Genomic DNA, 20,884 nt, shown 5'->3' on the forward strand with positions numbered 1-20,884 from the left:
ACAAAATGAATGATTTATCACCACAAACAATCAGACTGATGACCCTGCCAATGTCACATGACCTGGCAAGTCTGTGTGGCATTTTCTGTGCGATAAGAGGATAAAAGGGGTCATTTAGGGGACAATGACCCAAATGTTTGTCTCATTATTCAAAACACGCAGGGTCGAATCTAATCTTGAATCCAGATCACCTTCCAAGTGCTGTGTGGCTTAGACCTACGGCATATTTTCAATATCCGTCTCCTTTATTTAATTAAAGCTCTCTTATCATGGCTACACATTATCTTGACAGTATGTAGCTATGGATATGAAACTAATAACGGGGTCCAACATAGCAAGGTGACATGGAAGTTCTCTCTCTTTCAGTTCTGTTCTTTCGGCACAGTTGCATTCCTATGACCTTGACATGGACAAGTGTGTTATTACAATATTAATTGGCAAGTGTAATGCAGCTAACTTAACAAGTGATTGTTTGGGTGCATAACAGATTAGTTGACAGTGAAATAGCACAACTCTAAATGACAGATCCAGTTAATGATCATCATCCACTGCCGAGTATAAAGAGAGTTGAGGCTCTTTGTGGTGACATTTTTGACCCACTGTACTGAGTGTACTGAACATTAGGGACACCTGCTCTTTCCATGAAGTAGACTGACCAGGTGAAATCTATGATCCTTTATTGATCTCACTTGTTAAATCCACTTCAATCAGTGTAGATGAAGGGGAGGAGACGGGATAAAGAAACGATTTTTAAGCCTTGAGACAATTGAGACATGACTTGTGTATGTGTGCCATTCAGAGGGTGAATAGGAAAGACAACATATTTAAGTGCCTTTAAACAGGGTATGGTAGTAGGTGCAAGGCGCACGCACCGGTTTGAGTGTGTCAAGAACTGAAACGCTGCTGGGTTTTTCATGCTAAACAGTTTCCTGTGTGTCTCAAGAGTGGTCATCCACCCAAAGGACATCCAGCCAACTGTGGGACGAGTCAACGTGGGCCAGCATCCCCGTGTAACGCTTTTGACACCTTGTAGAGTCCATGCCCAACGAATTGAGGCTGTTCTGAGGGCAAAAGGGGGTGTAACTCAATATTAGGAAGGTGTTCAGTGTAGATCACATAGTGTCTTTGACCAGAGAGAGGGGAAGTATGACAAACTGATTGGCTTTAAGGATTTATTTTGGAAATTCATGCATTTAAAGGGAAGCTCAGCAATTGTGTTTTCATCATTTTTCTTCCTCATTGGAATCGATTGGTGAGAAAATACTGTACCTCCATATCAGTAACATCAGCCAAGAAAAGTTACATTTTCCTCAACAAGGTGCTCTCCCACATCTCAACAACCCTTCACATTGATTTGTGAAAAACCTTTTAAAAGCTCAGCAGTTCGATTACTGGCTTTTCTCTATCAGTCATCAGTCTGGAGAACGTACTAGACAGAATGTTAAGCAGAGATGTATGCTACCAGCTCGGGCATGAATTACACTAAAAAATCAAAATGAGAGAGCATATTGCTCGTCAAGTGCACCCGTTGGTTGTCATTTCTGATAATGTTGCATGCTTATGGTCCTGCTTGCTGTGTTTTTGCCATTCTGTTCAGTGAATGGGTTTGTTTGGAGCATATGTTTGAGTTGGGGCCACCTGCTTCCTGCCCTTTTCTCAACTGTTGGCTTCATATCAGTATTCTGTCCCCCTGCTCTCAAGAAACCAAAGATAATGTAATGACGTATGTTGCTACAACTGTGGGTGACTGTAACAGTGCGGTGGGATAGATGGCCAACGCTAGATGTAATCAGAGTGTTCTATGTCTAGTTCCTATCTATGGACACGATCTACACTATCTGAGTGTCTGTGAATGTTCCATACTGAACTGTTGGGGGATTCCATGTAGCCTCTGGTTTCCAACTTGGGGTTCCATTTGTTCCTTTTTTCGTATCCATGTCTTCTTCCTGCTGTAATCATGGATACTGCATGTTCACAAACTGTAAGTCTCTCTTATGTTCTTATCATCACCTGCCATCACCTTCCAAGCGGTAACATCCCAGGCCATGTTAACATGTTGTCGTCATTCTCCAGTGGAGAATTTACTTTTTAAGTTCCTAGAAAAATGAATTGAATTTGTATCATTATCGATGAGCTAACTTACCAAGGTTCTGGGGTACACAGTGCATGTGTGTTCCCCGGTTGGCATGTTCAGCACACTCACTGTAGATTAGCAGTATGCTGAAGTAACACACGTGCTACCTTATTGCCGTGCATGGAGCTTTCCAGAAGTGTCTGTGCATTTCAAATGTTAACTGATCGTGATTTGAAAGCCACGAGCTGGGAATGTAGAGTTATATGATATTAGAGGTTTTCATCATTGCTGCAATTTCTATCTGGGCTGCCTCACTTCTCTAAACTTTGTTTTAGACTTTTTTTGAAATGGGAAAGGTCAGGACCACACATTGTGCCCCTCTCTCCTTAATACACCTCTCCTCGCTTATTCTCCTGTCAACGTAGGCAATGGGTATTCAACCTTGAGTTCCTTTACTAGTCAGTTCTGCAGATAACCCTCCATTCTTACGAATCAGTGGTTATACAGTACCAGTCAAAAGTTTGGACACACCTAATCTTTCAAGGGTTTTTCTTTGTAACACATATGGAATCATGTAGTAACCAAAAAACTGGGATAGCATTTCGCTGCATAATGCTGTGGTAGCCATGCTAATTAAGGGCACCTTGAATTCTAAATAAATCACTGACACTGTCACCAGCAATGCACCCACACCATCCCACCTCCTCCTCCATGCTTCACGGTGGGAACCACACATGCGGAGATCATCTGTTCACCTACTTTGCATCTCACAAAGACACGGGGCTTGGAACCAAAGGACAGATGCTGTCGTACAAGGTTAAAAGCTACATTTTACGAAATATACATGGTTTCCGGATACTCCTGTAAAGCCCAGCTCATTGGCTTTTTAGCTAGCTAGCTAGATTGGTGCTTATTTGACAAAGATACAGTCGTTCAAGTGATGGCCGCTCGCGTCATCAGCATGCCATGAAGGCATCGCTCTCTGACCAAATATGGTGTCCTATAGGAAATACTACACCCCTAATGAAATAGTGAAGTCTTGTTACCTTCTAGGATCTCTGAGGAATAGATAGATACAAACGTGATTTGACTGGTTGAAACAACGTTTAGGGTTAGCGTTTCACAGATTGCTTTCTTTGCAAATTGAACGAGTTGAAATACAAAATCGATCGTGCGTGCTATATGGACCTTTTTAGGACATGAAAAATGATTTTATCTAACAAAACGACACTTCATGTTATCTCTGGGGCCCTTTGGGTGATAAACCCGAGCAAGATTTCAGAATGTAAGTACACATTTGACCTTCAAAGGTGAATTTATCAAACCTATCGCTGTGAAAAAACTGTTTTGTTTTTAGGAGCTCTCCTCAAACAATAGCATGGTATTTTTTTCACAATAATAGCTACTGTAAATTGGACAGTGCCGTTATATTAACAAGAATTTAAGCTTATAAGATTTTTCACTGAAAATGTTTGCCAAGCAAAATCCATACAACTCTATGAAGAAGGACTACTTTTAACAACTTGCACTGACTATTTGACAAAAAACACATTTACTGGAAGAACTGTGCAGATTAAAAGTTTTGTAACAGAGTTGCGGTGAAATGGGACCATGCTCCAAAAACTGTTAAAACTGTTCAAAGATGTCTGCGGAAACAAGGGGGTGTCAGCTATGACATGACACCATGAGTTTGAAAAATTATATTTTGGTTATTGAACTACAGTAAGTGACGTGGATTTACACCCAGTACAGAATTGCTGTAACATAATTTCATCATGGGTCCCTGATCTGTACTACACGGAAATGCATAATTATGAATATCAATGTCATTCTACTCATGTCGATGTATCTAACTTAGGTACACAAAGGTATAAATATGCAACATCCTCCTTCGCATATTTTGGTATTATTCTACACTATTATTTTAATAAGTTCTGCCACCAAATAAGACCAAATTTGGTGGGTCTGGACCGGACCAAATCTGAACAAGTCAATCATAGACGTCTACAGTATGTTTCACAAGTTTGGACATCAAAGTACAGCACTGTAAAGCATTGTAGAGTACAGCACAGTACAGCACAGAACAGTGGAGTTTAGTCAAGTAGAATACAGTTCAACACAGTTCAGTACAGTATGGTTCAGTACGGCACATTATAGTGTTCTTAACACCAGTGTGCTCTATTGTGAACAGTACTGAACTCTACTCCAATCTATTCTACTCTACTGTATAGTACAGGACTATGCTGTACTGGACTATACAGTCATACAGTTTTGGCCAAAAGTTTTGAGAATGACACAGATATTAATTTCACAAAGTCTGCTGCCTCAATGTCTTTAGATATTTTTGTCAGATGTTACTATGGAATACTGAAGTATAATTGCAAACATTTCATAAGTGTCAAAGGCTTTTATTGACAATTACATGAAGTTGATGCAAAGAGTAAATATTTGCAGTGTTGACCCTTCTTTTTCAAGACCTCTGCAATCCGGGAGTTGGTCAGAATTTATGGGCTTTTGTTTGTCCACCCGCCTCTTGAGGATTGACCACAAGTTCTCAATGGTATTAAGGTCTGGGGAGTTTCCTGGCCATGGACCCAAAATATCAATGTTTTGTTCCCTGAGCCACTTAGTTATCATTTTGCCTTATGGCAAGGTGCTCCATCATGCTGGAAAAGGCATTGTTCGTCACCAAACTGTTCCTGGATGGTTGGGAGAAGTTGCTCTCGGAGGATGTGTTGGTACCATTCTTTATTCATAACTGTGTTCTTAGGCAAATTGTGAGTGAGCCCACTCCCTTGAATGAGAAGCAACCGCACACATGAATGGTCTCAGGATGCTTTATTGTTGGCATGACACAGGACTGATGGTAGAGCTCACCTTGTCTTCTCCGGACAAGTTTCTTTCCTGATGCCCCAAACAATCAAAGGGGATTCATCAGAGAAAATTACTTTACCCCAGTCCTCAGCATTGCAATCCCTGTACCTTTTGCAGAATATCAGTCTGTCCCTGACGTTTTTCCTGTAGAGAAGTGGCTTCTTTGCTTCATCCTCCAAAAGTCTTCGCCTCACTGTGCGTGCAGATGCACTCACACCTGCCTGCTGCCATTCCTGAGCAAGCTCGGTACTGGTGGTACCCCGATCCCGCAGCTGAATCAACTTTAGGAGACAGTCCTGGCGCTTGCTGGACTTTCTTGGGTGCCCTGAAGCCTTCTTCACAACAAGTTAACCGCCATCCTTGCCTGTGAAGCCCTTTTTGTGCAAAGCAATGATGACGGCATGTGTTTCCTTGCAGGTAACCATGATTGACAGAGGAAGAACAATGATTCCAAGCACCACCCTCCTTTTGAAGCTTCCAGTCTGTTATTCGAACTCAATCAGCATGACAGAGTGATCTCCAGCCTTGTCCTCGTCAACACTCACACCTGTCTTAACGTGAGAATCACACAATTAATTGCAATTTATCTGATCACTCTTTATAACATTCTGGAGTATATGCAAATTGCCATCATACAAACTGAGGCAGCAGACTTTGTGAAAATTAATATTTGTGTCATTCTCAAAACTTTTGGCCATGACTGTACTCTTCTTTACTGTATTGTACTGTTCTCTACTGTACTGTACTGTCCAAACTCGTCCATGAGTGGTACAGATTTGGACCAAAAAAGGAGGAATTCTGATATGAACTCATTGTTTTAGCACTACCCACAGAGTGTTTTTTAAAACTACGGCACGCAACATGGTTCAATCAGCCTAATCTACTTTTTCATTTTTTTCAAATTGCCATCGTAGAGCTAGAATTGAGATCAAGTTTACCGTGCTAATGCAGATTTAAAACAAGAGTAATCCACACCACTGTATAATACGGTGAACCTAGCAAAAGCGGCATTTGTGGTACGTACATGGTGGCCGCCATCTTTATGCATGTCCTCCATTTTAGAGAGAGAGAGAAATGGAGAGAGAAAGGCAGGGGTTTCACTGTCAAGCCCTGACCATAGAGAGCTGTTTATTCTCTGTTGGTTGGGGTGTGATAGTGACTAGGGTGGGTCATCTAGGTGATTAATGGTTTATATTTGCCTGGTATGGTTCCCAATCAGAGACAGCTGTTTATCCTTGTCTCTGATTGGGGATCATATTTAGGCAGCCATTTCCTCATTGTGCTTTGTGGGATCTTGTCTACAGATAGTTGCCCGTGTGCACACCAGTAGCGCCACGTTTTGTTTATGCTTGTTAGTTTTGTTTGGTGAGTTTCTATTATTTAAAATATCTGGAACTCTACGCACGCTGCGCCTTGGTCCAATCATTATGACGAACGTGACACTCACACTCTTGTTCTGACCACCAGATGACAGAAAGAGAAAGAAAACTGTTAGAAGCTGAATATAACAGTATGCCAGTGGAAGGGACGACAGTAACATGCGACCCATATGTGGTTTGTGACTACTATGATTGCAGAAATTTGGCTACAGATTTTTGGGAAATTCTGTTTCCGATTCTCATAATAAAAATGTATATCAGTCAAAACACTTTCTTAAATAATTTGTAAGTCTATCTTTACTTGGTACCTCTGTGAACTTTCGTTATCCTCCTCATGAGGGAAAGATATTTAAAAATGTCTTAAAGATATGTGGGTCTGTGGTATTACAAGGCACATGGAAATGTTTCTTAAATTTACAGATGGCAGATTTAAAAAAATAATAGTAATACTTGTCAGGGGTCTTCACTTCAACATCATTGTGTTTTGATGTATTTCTAACACATTTTAAGGCTGTTTATGGTACATGTTTTCTGAGAGCCCTTTTTCATCCTTTTGACAATAAATCAAATGGTTTGCTTATTCTAAATGTTTTTAAAGGATAACAGTTGAAAATATATTTGCCTTAATTTCTCAAAAACTCTTAGCTGTTAATTGAAGCCAAATTTAACATGCTCCTATGAACTTTACATGGTAATGACCTGCACACGGCCCTGGTGGTGCTGTGAAGAATAGATTTGAGTTAGTGCAGGCAATTATGTTTCCTTATGCCTCTCTGCTGTCTCTGTGGAGCCCTCATCTATTTTCCAACGTCAGTAAACTGAAGGACCAAAACAGACATGAGGAAAGAACGATCAAAACACCAATGGGAATAAAGGAGAAATGTCAGGCAATGACTACAAGTTCAAAACCCAAAAAAGCTTCTGCCTGAAGCATCTATCCAGCAAATTGGGGCTATAATCTCTCTTGCCTGCGTGTGTGAATGTAGACAGCATGTCTGGACAAACTAAAAGACGTGTGGTCCCCCCCGTCACACTGCAGGGGCAATGGCAAAAAACAGTCAAGAGCCAAATCCAGATCACAAGAAACAGTGTCATAATGATATCTCCGTGAAGCCTCATAGCATGCAGTAACCAACCAGGCTACACAGGAGGGCTTGTAGGAGGTGGTGGATGTGGTCAGTGTGCTTCAGGTCCAGTAACTGAGTTCAGAGGCAGATGATCCACACCGGGGGCCAATTCAAATCAAATCAAATTTATTTATATAGCCCTTCGTATATCAGCTGATATCTCAAAGTGCTGTACAGACACCCAGCCTAAAACCCCAAACAGCAAATAACGCAGGTGTAGAAGCACGGCTAGGAAAAACTCTCTAGAAAGGCCAAAACCTAGGAACCAGGCTATGAGGGGTGGCCAGTCTTCTGGCTGTGCCGGGTGGAGATTATAACAGAACATGGCCAAGATGTTCAAATGTTCATAAATTACCAGCATGGTCAAATAATAATAATCACAGTAGTTGTCGAGGGTGCAGCAAGTCAGCACCTCAGGAGTAAATGTCAGTTGGCTTTTCATAGCCGATCATTAAGAGTATCTCTACCACTCCTGCTGTCTCTAGAGAGTTGAAAACAGCAGGTCTTGGACAGGTAGCACATCCGGTGAACAGGTCAGGATTCCATAGCCGCAGGCAGAACAGTTGAAACTGGAGCAGCAGCATGGCCAGGTGGACTGGGGACAGCAAGGAGTTATCATATGAAGGACCTCGGCGTTACTCTGGACCCTGATCTCTCTTTTGAAGAACATATCAAGACTGTTTCAAGGACAGCTTTTTTCCATCTACGTAACATTGCAAAAATCAGAAACTTTTTGTAAAAAAATAATGCAGAAAAATGTATCCATGCTTTTGTCACTTCTAGGTTAGACTACTGCAATGCTCTACTTTCCGGCAACCCGGATAAAGCACTAAATAAATTTAAGTTAGTGCTAAATACGGCTGCTAGAATCCCGACTAGAACCAAAAAATGTGATCGTATTACTCCAGTGCTAGCCTCCCTACACTGGCTTCCTGTCAAGGCAATGGCTGATTTCAAGGTTTTACTGCTAACCTACAAAGCATTACATGGGCTTGCTCCTACCTATCTCTCTGATTTGGTCCTGCCGTACATACCTGCCATACATACCTACACGTACGCTTCTACACCTGCATTGCTTGCTGTTTGGGGTTTTAGGCTGGGTTTCTGTACAGCACTTTGAGGTATCAGCTGATGTACGAAGGGCTATATAAATACATTTGATTTGATTTGATGCCAGGTAGTCCTGAGGCATGGTCCTAGGGCTCAGGTCCTCCGACCATTCCTATTCTCTACTGTTATGCCTTCTGTAAATCAAAACCTTCTGCAGAAATACACTACTAACAACACAGAGAGTAATACATGCATAAGATAGACTAAGTAAATCGCATTACATACAGTAACACAGTTCATTTGTACTGTAGGTGGTTGATGAATTCATGAACATTTGAGAAAGTACACCCAAACCCAATTAAATTGTCCTAATCTTGGATGCATCTGTTCTCTCGGTTCATGGACTTTAACAGACAGACACACTAAAGTGAACCAATGAAGGGCAGGTGGGCGATTGACTCCAGTCACCTACTAACAGGCATAACCAATCAGACAAGGCATCTATGGACAAGCATAACTAATCTTCTGGCAGCGTGTGGAATGGCGCCAGAAAGGATGGCTGCCTTTTTATTGGCTTTTAACCAACTGTGCTATTTTGTTAGTTTTTTCGCATTGTTTGTAACTTATTTTGTACATAATGTTGCTGCTACCGTCTCTTATGACCAAAAAGCTTCCTGCCATACAGGACCTCTATACCAGGCGGTGTCAGAGGAAGGCCCTAAAAATGGTCAAAGACTCCAACCAGCCTAATCATATACTGTTCTTTCTGCTACTGCACAGCAAGCTGTACCGGAGCGCCAAGTCTAGGTCCAAGAGGCTTCTAAACTGCTTCTACCCCCAAGCATTATCTATGCATAGTTCCTTTAATAACTCTACCTATATGCACCTCAATTACCTTGACTAACCGGTGCCCCTGCACATTGACTCTGTACCAGTACCCCCTGTATATAGCCTCACTACTGTTATTTTACTGCTGCTCTTCAATTATTTGTTACTTTAATTTCATGCTTTTTTTTAAGGTATTTTATTAAAACTGCGTTGTTGGTTAAGGGCTTGTAAGTGAGCATTTCACTGTAAGTATTCGGCGCATGTGACAAATAAGATTTGATTTGATTTGATTCCACTTGACAACCAGAACTAATCACCCCGACTGACCACCTGAATCGATCCATCTCACCCGTGGACAGATATCACTAAGAAATGCTGCCTCAAATATTTTCTTCAGGTCTCATGGTGATATCTCGATTGCCACAGAAATGGACTCTTACACTCTTCGACTCACTTCCTCCCCTTGGATATGTACTTCCATTTCCTCTCTCTCTTGAGTAACTAAAACCAAAGCCAAGATATACAATTGCTGCTGAAAATCACATCAAAGGCTAGCAGTCAGAAACACGGAAGCGGAATGACAAATGCATTAGCCGTGCAGAATGTCTGTGTGCTGGTGTGTGTGTTTGTGTAACAGACAATTTAGCCTCTTATGGTTGAAAAATTAAATACATTGAAAAATGTGCTCTTTATTTCTCAGTATACTCACTACATATCACCACAAATCTATAATGGTTATGGTGATGACTCCATGTTTGTATCTAGCAATGGCTTGGGTCAAATGCATTTGAATGCAAGTCAATTCCTACATTTTCGTTTACTTCCTGAGCTGACTGGAATTGTCCATAACATTCATCAAATGTTTTCCCCTTCTTCTCGAAGGTGCATTATGTCATACTTCCACATGCCAATGGCCCTTGATTGTGAAATGTAATTTGGCCACCATATGCAAGTAAACAGGTTGTACAAACTGAACTGCAATAAAATAACATGTGCAGCTTGTAGCTCATGATACCAACTGTTTATCAAGTTGCAGTGGCTCTTTGTTGTTAAATCTGGAGATACCTGTCTGGGTAATCTCAGTGTTAAGCACATGGATTTAGGTCAAAAATATTTATAGATGGATGTGCTCTCTCATACCAATGAGTGGATCAGTCAACATTTGCTCTGCGTATAACGTAGAGTTGAGTGGAGTCTGGAAAAAAAGGATCATCTGCCCTGCTTTAAATCAACCGTGGTCATGGATTGTTAGGTTTTCCTTTGTCATTTGCCTCTTTGGTGTCTGATGAATGATGTCATAGTCTTGACCCACATTCAACAAGCACACTGAGCGAAAAGGAGACAGACGAGAGAGAAACGTTTAGAGATAAAGCCATTGATATTGGTCTGTAAAGTGGAGATGAGAAAGAAATAAGAAGACATTTGTATTGAAGTGTACAATATTTTCCCAGCATAAAAATCCTTCAGTAACCTTGATAACTTGAGGTCCAATGTTATGACAAAAACACTTGATAAAGGACACAATCTTTCGGTAATCCAAAACTTCCTTATTATGTCCTTCCATCCAATGGCGATTTTAGCATGTAAATCTTGGTGTGGCAAGAAAAATAAAAAGGTGAGATGCATGCCAGCAAAGCCACTACACAACACAACACCAAACAATACATTAATTGCACTATAACGGTGACAAACGGTGCCCACAAACGGCCTACATAAAGCTATCCCAACAGCAGTCCCAACATCTTACCACTGCTACACCTGGCTATCAGCGGAGCCTTGTCTGACAGCGAAACAGTTCATTCAGCCTCATTTACTGCCTTTAAAAAAAACATAGCTGATATGGCTGACTTGCTTGAACAAATGTGGTTTCTAATGACAATTGAGATGTACAAACTATGGCATAAGGGAACGATGTGCGGATAAGAGACAATCCGTAATTTCGATAAAGACATTAATGAGCGAGCTAGGACGGACATAGTCAATATTACTATTTGTTTAGCACTTTTGAAATGTACAGTGACAGAATTCAGAACATGGGCTATTCTTACAGTGCTCTCCCTGTATACCAAGTCAGAACCGTAGGATAAATAAAGGGGGCATATAAGCAGACAATGAAAGCTCTTACAATATTTGATTATTATATTTTTCTAAAACAGGTTATAGGCTACATGTGCACCACCAAGTCAGACAAATAGGCTAAATTAAGGGGGATAGATTGACCAAAGTATTAGGGTGAGGCACTAACATCTTACTACACAACATACATTTAGTATTACTTTCTTAGCCACAGTATACATATCTCCCTGGCATATTACATGATTTATGCAGCAGCATACAATACATTTTTCGACTCACATTGTTGTGCTGTGCTCACTTGAACAGGAAGGTCATCCGTGGTCAAATTTTGTCATCAAAGTCTGGCATTCTCTGGATTTATGGTGCTTTCAAAACAGCTGGGAACTCTGAAAAAAACAAGGTTGAATCATGATGATATCATTGATCTTCAGGTCGTAGCTCTAGAAAGAGGCTGCATTTACAATTCCGAGTTGGATGACAGTTCAAAACTTATTTTCCCAGTTGGAGCTTGTTTATTCCCAACCTCCCAGTGTCTTGAACTCACTGAAGTCAAGTTTTCCGAGTTAACAGTTGTTTTGAGCGCGGCACAAATCATGCTTCATTGACAGCATGGCCAATGTTGAATGTTTATCATTTTAAACATGGAAAAGAGCCCCTTAATCCCAGATTTATGGCCACATAGTCACTCCACTGAATAGCAGGCTAGTACCTGCTTTGCAATGCTTGCAGTTAGCGTTAGCCAATGTCACTGATTCCTCCCTAACCACTCATTGTTGAATTTGTGATTTCCAACTTGTTGGGTAATGTTTATGTCCAATGGCCGATGAGCACCGATACGTTTTGTCTATAATTTCTCTTCATTATTTCTCTTTATATGAAAAGGATTAAAAAGGATTTGCCAGTAGATTGCCGACTTGATTCATGATGATGACTGCTGGCTAAGATTTTAAAAGTAGGATGTTGACATGATCAGTCCAATCAAAGCTACTGTACATATAACGTGTATGATGTCTGTGGCCAAGGACCTTGAGCCTTCTTGGATGGGCACTTCTAATGTAACTCTATGGCAGCACCCAAGGTGCTAGAATTTTCTAGCTCTCCTCTTGGACTTGGCGGTGACGTAGTGTCCACATGAGTGACAGAACACTGAGCCAATCACGGCGCAACACTCTGTATTTTCTGCCGGCTTGCCCCACCACCACAGAAAGCCCTGAGGTAGACTGAAACTACTGCATTTTGGAGCTGCCTTACTCAAGAAACCAAAAAAGAGATCATGTTTGTATGTATGTTTGTTTTGTTTTTTTTAACTCAATGACATTTACACATATTTTTTTTTTAAAATTTTGCAAACTGATATGTGACACGTATTAATGCCAAAATAGCAAGCCCCTGTTTTATTTGTTGCAAGAAATGTGGGGCTCAAGACAGGTGGGGCTCTGCAACTGCTTCCATCTTATAATGTTTTAATGTTGATATTGTAAGCTAAGATGGGTGTACTGGAAAGCCGTGCTTTAAACACTTTCAATTGATTTTCCAATATTCGTTTTGCAATTGTGCATGCATGGTTTCATTAGCCTGGCTGATATGACCCACGTGCCTCACAGTGCAGGGACAGCTGTGACGACACTGGAAAAGAGGCCGTTTGTTAATATAATATTGGCTCAGAAACTGTGCAACGGGTTTGATTGGTTGACTCAAATGTTGTTGTTTTTCTCTGAGGTTGAGACCTCTCATTGTTTGGATTTGAAAATCCAACCGTTGTAATGGAAGGACATACTGTATAATATTGAACATATAATAGTCAAATCATAGTATAAATGCAGGTGAGCTGGTTCTACTCTTTTTGGAATTATTCTGGTATTTTGTGGTGGAGAACTGAGCATGTCTAGCATAACATGTCAATCCTGTTACCCATAGGTAGATAGGCTGGAAGTGTTTTAAGATTATTTCCCAAAAAAATAGTGAAGCATGCATTCAATTCCCCCTGTCACAATGGGATTCATGGCTGATTTAAGATGACAACCTCAACCATGTTACTTTAATGGCACTTTATTGCCACTTTGTATTCATTATTTTTTATTTAACCCCTTGAGATGGGGAAACATGTTTCTTTATGAAATGAACATTCTTTCTTGACCAAGTTACACTACCCAAAATGTGCTCTATTTGTGAAACGATCTAGCTCTAAGTGGGTACAGTAGCCTTGAATTGCAGGAGAGTTTATGGCAAAAGTCAACTAATATTGTAGTCGTTGAATGATAACGGCTTCTTGAACCACACAAGCAAGCTAGCACAACAATGACAAACACTGACAAAGGAGAGAGAGCGCAAACATTGAGTGGAATACTCTTACCTTCTCACTCAGAGCATATCATTTTGAGTGTACATTTTCTGTTTCATTAGGGAGACCTGAAGGGACTGAAAAAAAATATACATATTAGGGTCTTTATTTGTCAGCCAATTTAAGCATACTCTCTGTTTGCCGACTCTAAGAGACTGCTCAAGTATGAAGAGAACCAATCAAACTAAGCCAACAATAGAAACAGGGTGTTTTCTCTTCACAGCACAAAATGAGTTACAATTTGAAAGTCAAATAGTGGGAAATTGCTTTAAAAACTCAAACCCATTGCAGTAGTTGAAGATATTCGATACCCGAGGGTTATCCGAGGTGGAATTGATGTATTCATAATGCTTTTTACCCTAATTATAATTAAACAAATGATAAGAAAGCCTGGGGCAATTATTTGTGTTTTATTTACCATCTGGAGAGGGAAAATTAGTTATATTATTGGTGGGAGAGCGTATCTGGCTAAACATTACCTTTTGCTTCTACCGTGTCTGGGAATTTGATCAGTAAACAGCATTTGATTCTTCTAAAAGCAGTAAGTATTTGCTGCAACTGTGAGTGAAGCCCTGATATGCTTTATAAGTGCTGTTCATTCATTTTCTATGCACTTTTTTTGTCTGTCTTCGACTTGAAACATATTGAATGTTGGCACAGCCAATATTACCTTTGTGACAGCTTTAACTTGGGCAATATTGTGCTGAGTGTATGAGACTCCCAAAGCCTTAAACGTGAAATGTAGCTATTAGTCTATCACAACGGGTGCCGTGGGCGAATAAACAAGTGCAATGGTACACTTAATAAGATGGGTTGTCAGACAGTCAGACCTTCCTCAGACTAAATTACACATTGTGAGAAGACGAGAAGGTTAATGTGCCTGTAACAATGGCATGGCGATGGTGTAGTTCCACACAGGGGGGAAACTTATTTCCAGGAAAGTATCATTATTTTTTTTTACCTCTGTGTCAATGTGTAAAAGGATGTCAAAGGAAGAGCATTTACATACAAAATAGTTTAGGCTATTTGTTTTAGTTTGATTTCAGTTTCAACAGGTGTTTTTAGTCATGTCCTCTGATTCAATGTCCTCTGATTCCATATTTTTTTTTACATACCCCATATACAGATCTTTGAATGAATCTGATACATTCTACAGTGAAGTTGTTCAAAGTCATACAGAAGTCTAAAGATGTTTTTATATACTCAGACTAATTAGCGGGTGGCCTATAAATATGTATACATACAGATCTCAATTAAGATCCACCCATATTATTTAGTACAGCTAGGTGTTCCGTAGGCTACATCGTGTGAGAAATGCAACGCTAATGAAGATGTAGGTCTGCTCTTCAGACGTGTTTAGGTTGTCAAGCTGTAAACAAAGGCAGAGGCAGCCATGAGAAATACTTATCTTTGATTGATTTCCGTTGCTCTGGCAACAGGATTTCATCCCATAGGGAATGAGTCAATGTCATTCAGTCAAACTCGCAGGCACAGAATAAACCGTTGGAAAGTGATATGTGGCTACCAATAGTCATTCAGTTAAAGAGAAGACGTTCCACAATGACCTTGCAGATATCCAATGTCACAATACTGATTAATATAGTGTTGATTGTTTTCTTCAGATTACTACAGTAAAATCTAGACTTATTGATACCAAACTCGGAGGTCCTCCTCACGTGGGTCACGTCAGCAAAGCTATGCAAGATATAGCTCGGAACCCAATTGGTCCAAACGACGGTCCATTTGCAACCAGTCTGCAACCACTAGAGGCAACTTAGGGTGAAGTAAAAAATGCTCAAATCTTTGGGAACAAAACAGAATTAGATGTGAGGAAAATCCCCTTGCAATTGAACCCGATGTGTTTTTATTAGGCTTTTGGCACAGGTCTCACGTTGCAGCTTGTAGCGGGGAATAGAGTGGGACTTTTAGAAAGCTCACAGGCATTTCTTAACAGCCTTGTTTTGTTCCATTGCTGAAACGGTCCACCTGCACATAGGTCAGCGCATTTCCAATAATACAAAATGGTACCACACATTCATTTCCATTCTATATATTTGAAATGTCAGCATGTCTGTAACAGCCTATGGATATATTGCTTATGTAAATTAAAGTTAAAGGTAAGAAATTCAAAAGTTTGAACAATAAGACATACCACTCCAGGGAGGTCTTTTTTTTTATATCAAAGAAAGGGATTATTCTTTAATGTTAGATTATGCTTTAATGTTGAAAACATCCTACACTTCCTACATATGTTCTGTAATACTGCATATTTTGGACGCTGCATTCATCAACTACGGTTAAAATCGTTCTGTAAAGAAGCCTTCTTCCTGTAAACATGATTGTTTTCTTCTGTGAAATCAGCATCGTCCTACACACAATGTAGGCAGCCCACGGTGACCTTTGGTTATCAATATCATAGTATATATACCATACAGATGGATTAAGGAGTAAACAATCTGACTGACTGAGAAGACAGCAGAGACAACAATCTGACTGACTGAGAAGACAGCTGAGAAGACAGCTCCTTGTTTGTACAATACATCATTCAGCAGCAGTAATTTGTGACAAAGAGTTCAAGCCACCCGACGGAGTGCCCCAGATACTTTTCCTTTCATCCTTTTACTGCACAAATCAGGATAATCGTGTAGTCCTCTTTCAGGCTTGTGTCGGCAATTACAGTAGCATGTGTGACTATTACAATAACGTGTGTGACTATTACAATAACGTGTGTGACTATTACCGTAACATGTGCCTAACCATGTACACCAAATCAGCCTAACCATGTATAACCATAATCAAACTGTAGGCGTCCACATTTGCTTGTATAACAATAACATCCAAACAAACATTACATGTCTTCTAATTGTGCTGGGATCAGGAAGCCCTCAAGCATGGCTTGAAACCAGAGTTTTCACTTCTCTAAGACAGAATGGAATTCCAGGCGTCCCTTGACCTCTACACCCCATCTCAGCTGTGTAGAGGTGGCATTTGTTTTACGTGACAGGTCGCGTCTATTGCAGGACAACAGGGCAGCAGGGCCAGAGATGAGGGGGGGGGGTCACCAGTTCTGGGGTGATCCCTGAGCCTACTAAGCATATTGGGAAATTAGGAATATGCACGAAGGCCTTGGTTTTAATGGCCAACCCCAGCCATTAATTTGCATCTTACTCACCCATGTGTTTACAAAGCTCCTTTATTCAGTTTACCAAATTACCTTTTCTGGATGAGCAGCTTCAGCGGGACCTGGCCCCAGAATATAATTGTTTTTCTCTTTCTCCCTCTGTTTAATTCTGGAGTAACAGTGAAACATTCTGCCACTTGTCTGGGCACCTCATTTGTGTGGGTGTTTGTTCTATAAACAGCTGCCTGAGGGAAGAGTATTAAAATAAGAGCTTGTGGGGAACATGGACAAAATTTCCATGCTCCCTGTTTTCCCTCCATTTACCTTTTTAAAGATACTGTTTGTCAGTAGTTGTGTTACATATGTGTTTATGTTAACCACATAGATGATTCTATAAAGCCGGGCCAGGAGCTGACTCACTGGTGGTGTTGAACACGCCAAGCATATTAAATGACAGTATTTCTACTGTGGCAAGTCACACTGGAACAAAACATTACCAACAAACATTTGCAGCATCGACATCATTGTTAATATATTGGGAAATTCAAATCTAAGTCAAATCAAACGTACACTTGGGCTACGTTCGTTGAGTATTTGCACTAGGTGTGAAATGTATATTGTAACTATTTTCACAGTAAAGGATTAACCACAAACAAAATAACTATGCTAACATCTAACAGGCTTCATATGCCTCTGTCTATCAGATAAGAGGAAGAGAAGAAGTTGTAATTATACACTCATCCCTGCTTTTCCGTACTTGAAGAGTGAAGGTGAGCTGTCCACATGATAGAAGATATGTTTTGGTGGACACCTTTTAACTCTCCGCAGGATAGTTGCTCTGCTGGGGAATGAGCAATTGCATGCCTTTCTCTGTGACAGCGATTTGCAATGTAGGATTAACACCATGTTCAATAAGGTCTTGAGCCCCCATGAATAAAATGGGTAAAAAGCACATCATATTGTGGGTCATTACCTTGCACTTAATGTTGTAGCACATAATTGATGAGGTGGTGGCAGAGAGAGAAATGTACACTAGATTGGAATGGAATGCACAACTGCTCTGCCGTTTCATATTAATATGATATTAAAATGTAATTACAAGTTTTGGTCTTTGTAAATATGGAACGGTTTCTTTCATCAACAGCTGCTGTCCATTATTTAACCGCAGTGTTATACCAGTGTTCTGTCTCATAGCTTTATGGGTAGTTTTATAGAGAACGGGCAAATGGCATGTTTGAAATGGCCAGGAAGGTATCATAAAGATACGCTACAGGGTATCATCATGCTATTCCACAATGGCGTCACTGATGTTAATTAACTCTGGCCTGGGTCTCAAGGGGGACTGAGAGAGGGAGGCTGATTGTGTAAGACAGTTATATTGGCAACAGGTCCGCACTGTGCATCGACAGCATCTAAACCAAAGTGGCCTGCCTGAAGTCTCCTAGAGGGCACTAAGGTGTTGTGTCACATCTGAAGATTATATACGGTTCAAAGGCATTTCGCTACACAAGCATTTCGCTACACCTGCAATAACATCTGCTAAATATGTGTATGTGACCAATAAATGGGATTTGATTTGAAAAGGCATTATAACTTATCCATGGAAATTGGCACTTTATAATTCTATCACTAACGCAGCAGAGTGGCAAATTGGATATAGGTCTCGATTCTCTTTCAATCCCTATATTTACTGCAAGTGGTTCCGTAATACAGTTGTTCGTTCAGACATTTCTATTTGATACATTTTGAAAGTCTCTCAACAAGATATTTTGATGATATGAGTTCTACAGCCCAAACTCCAGTGGATTATGTGCTGTCCAGACGTATTTATAGTGGAATGTTGAATTTATGGCTTGGTGTGGCATTTAATTTCCATTGCTATTTCCAACCATCCACTAGGGGCAACATGAATGCCTGTTACCATTTACTAGGCTTGTGACGAGTTAGGGTCATAGGGATGAGGTTGAGGATGGGCTAAAACCGCAAGCTACGGCTCCGAGCATTGCGGGTTCAAACCCAGTTCTAGACATTTGTTTTGTTATTGTAGTTTTCCTGTTTTAACTCTATCCCAAACAATTAACCCTAACCTTAACCACTGCCAGAAATACCCGAATGCAAGATCGTAATTTTAACGACTACTGAGCCTACTGTTGTCTATTGTACATGGTAAGCTGATGCAGACCAAGTTGTGCTTCACGTTTTAATATTGAAAACATCTGAGGATTTTTCTACAACATTCCCAACATTTTTACACAATTACAAACTTTCTAGAATAAAAATCAAATTTCATCAATTACATGTGGAAAAACTTATTTGAGTTAACATTATCAAGCCAGCAGCAGATGAAACAGAATGTGAATTCTCTCCCACCTCTCTCCCCGGTTTTAGCTTGCAGCTATCTCTGTCTAGCTGGCTAGCTTTAGGATATTTACTAGCACATACCAGTGACAAACGTGTCTATGTTATCAATGTATGGCAGTACACAAACAAAATCTCTCACTTATTTTGCACAGCTAGAAAGAAACAGCAACAAATTATTTCAGAAACAGCGGAAGAGGATAGCTAGCTATAGCAAGCTAACGTTAGCTGATGCCTCTTTAACAAGAAGCAACTGTGACATTGATCCTAAGATAAAAACTTTCCCATTGACAAAATCCACAAAGCCTGTCTCCAGGGAATCTTCAAAATGACCCTAGAGCCACGATCGAATCCATGACCAAAGCATGCATTTCAATTTAACCCACAGGTAGGCTCAATAGAAAATTCACCCGGTGCCACAGACACCATCCAACAAGCCATCCACACACACAGAGAGCCCAAGTGCAAACAGCCAGCGGCTCCCAAAACACAACTCATGTGGCAAGCTCCAGAAATTAACTTCCCCATTCTACAATCCACCCCTCTAAAGAAAACCTGGTTCCTTTCTCCGAAATGCCATCAGATCCACAATCAAATACATGACCGAAGTGTCGCATTCCGGTTTAGCAGGTCATCCACACACATAGACGCACACACAGTTTTGGACCAAGCAACAGGGTTCTATACAGAAACTCTGTCCTCTATCACGACCAAAACGACTCTTTTCCCACAGGCTTGTGCTATCTATAGTGTGACAGAACCAGCTGTTAGCTACCAATAGCTGGCAGATATGAAACTTTAGCATTAATAAGTTCTATTTAGATTGAAGGCATGAGCTAAATGCAGTATCTCTATAGCTAGCTAGCATTAGCATAGAGGTAAGTCAGCTAGCTCTTTCACTTCCAGTCCCTTCACAAAGTATTCACACCCGTTGACTTTTCCACATTTTGTTGTGTTACAAGGTGGGATTAAAATGTATTTAATTGTATTTTTTTTGCCAACAATCAACACAAAAAACTATGTAATGCCAAAGTGGAAGAACAATTTGAACATTTGTAAAAATGTTATGAAACTAAAACATATATCTTAATTACGTAAGTATTCAACCCCCTGAGTAAATCCACCTTAGAATCACATTAGGCAGTGATTACAGTTGTGAGTCTTTCTTGTTAACTCGCTAAAAGCTTTGCAAACCTGGATTGTGAAATATTTGCACATTATTCTTTTAAAATGTCTTCAAGCTCTGTCAAGTTGGTTGTTGATCATTGCTATACAGACATTTTCAAGTCTTGCCATAGATTTTCAAGCCGATTTAACTCAAAACTGTAACTAGGCCACTGAGAAACATTCAATGTCGTCTTGGGAAACAACTCAAATTGACTGAATTTTGGACTTGTGTTTTAGATTGCTGTTCTGCTGAAAGGTGAATTTGTCTCCCATTGTCTGGTGGAAAGCAGACTGAACCAGGTTTTCCTCTAGGATTTTGCCTGTGCTTAGCACTATTTCGTTTTTGTTTTTACCCTCGGGAAACTAAAAAGATTTGGGTCCTGAGATCCTCAAAGGGTTCTACAGCTGCAACATCAAGAGCATCCTGACCGGTTGCATCACTGCCTGGTACGGCAATTGCTCGGCCTCCGACCGCAAGGCATCCTACAA

Source organism: Oncorhynchus mykiss, chromosome 26 (assembly GCF_013265735.2).
Source record: "Oncorhynchus mykiss isolate Arlee chromosome 26, USDA_OmykA_1.1, whole genome shotgun sequence".
NCBI classification, from domain to species: Eukaryota; Metazoa; Chordata; class Actinopteri; order Salmoniformes; family Salmonidae; genus Oncorhynchus; species Oncorhynchus mykiss.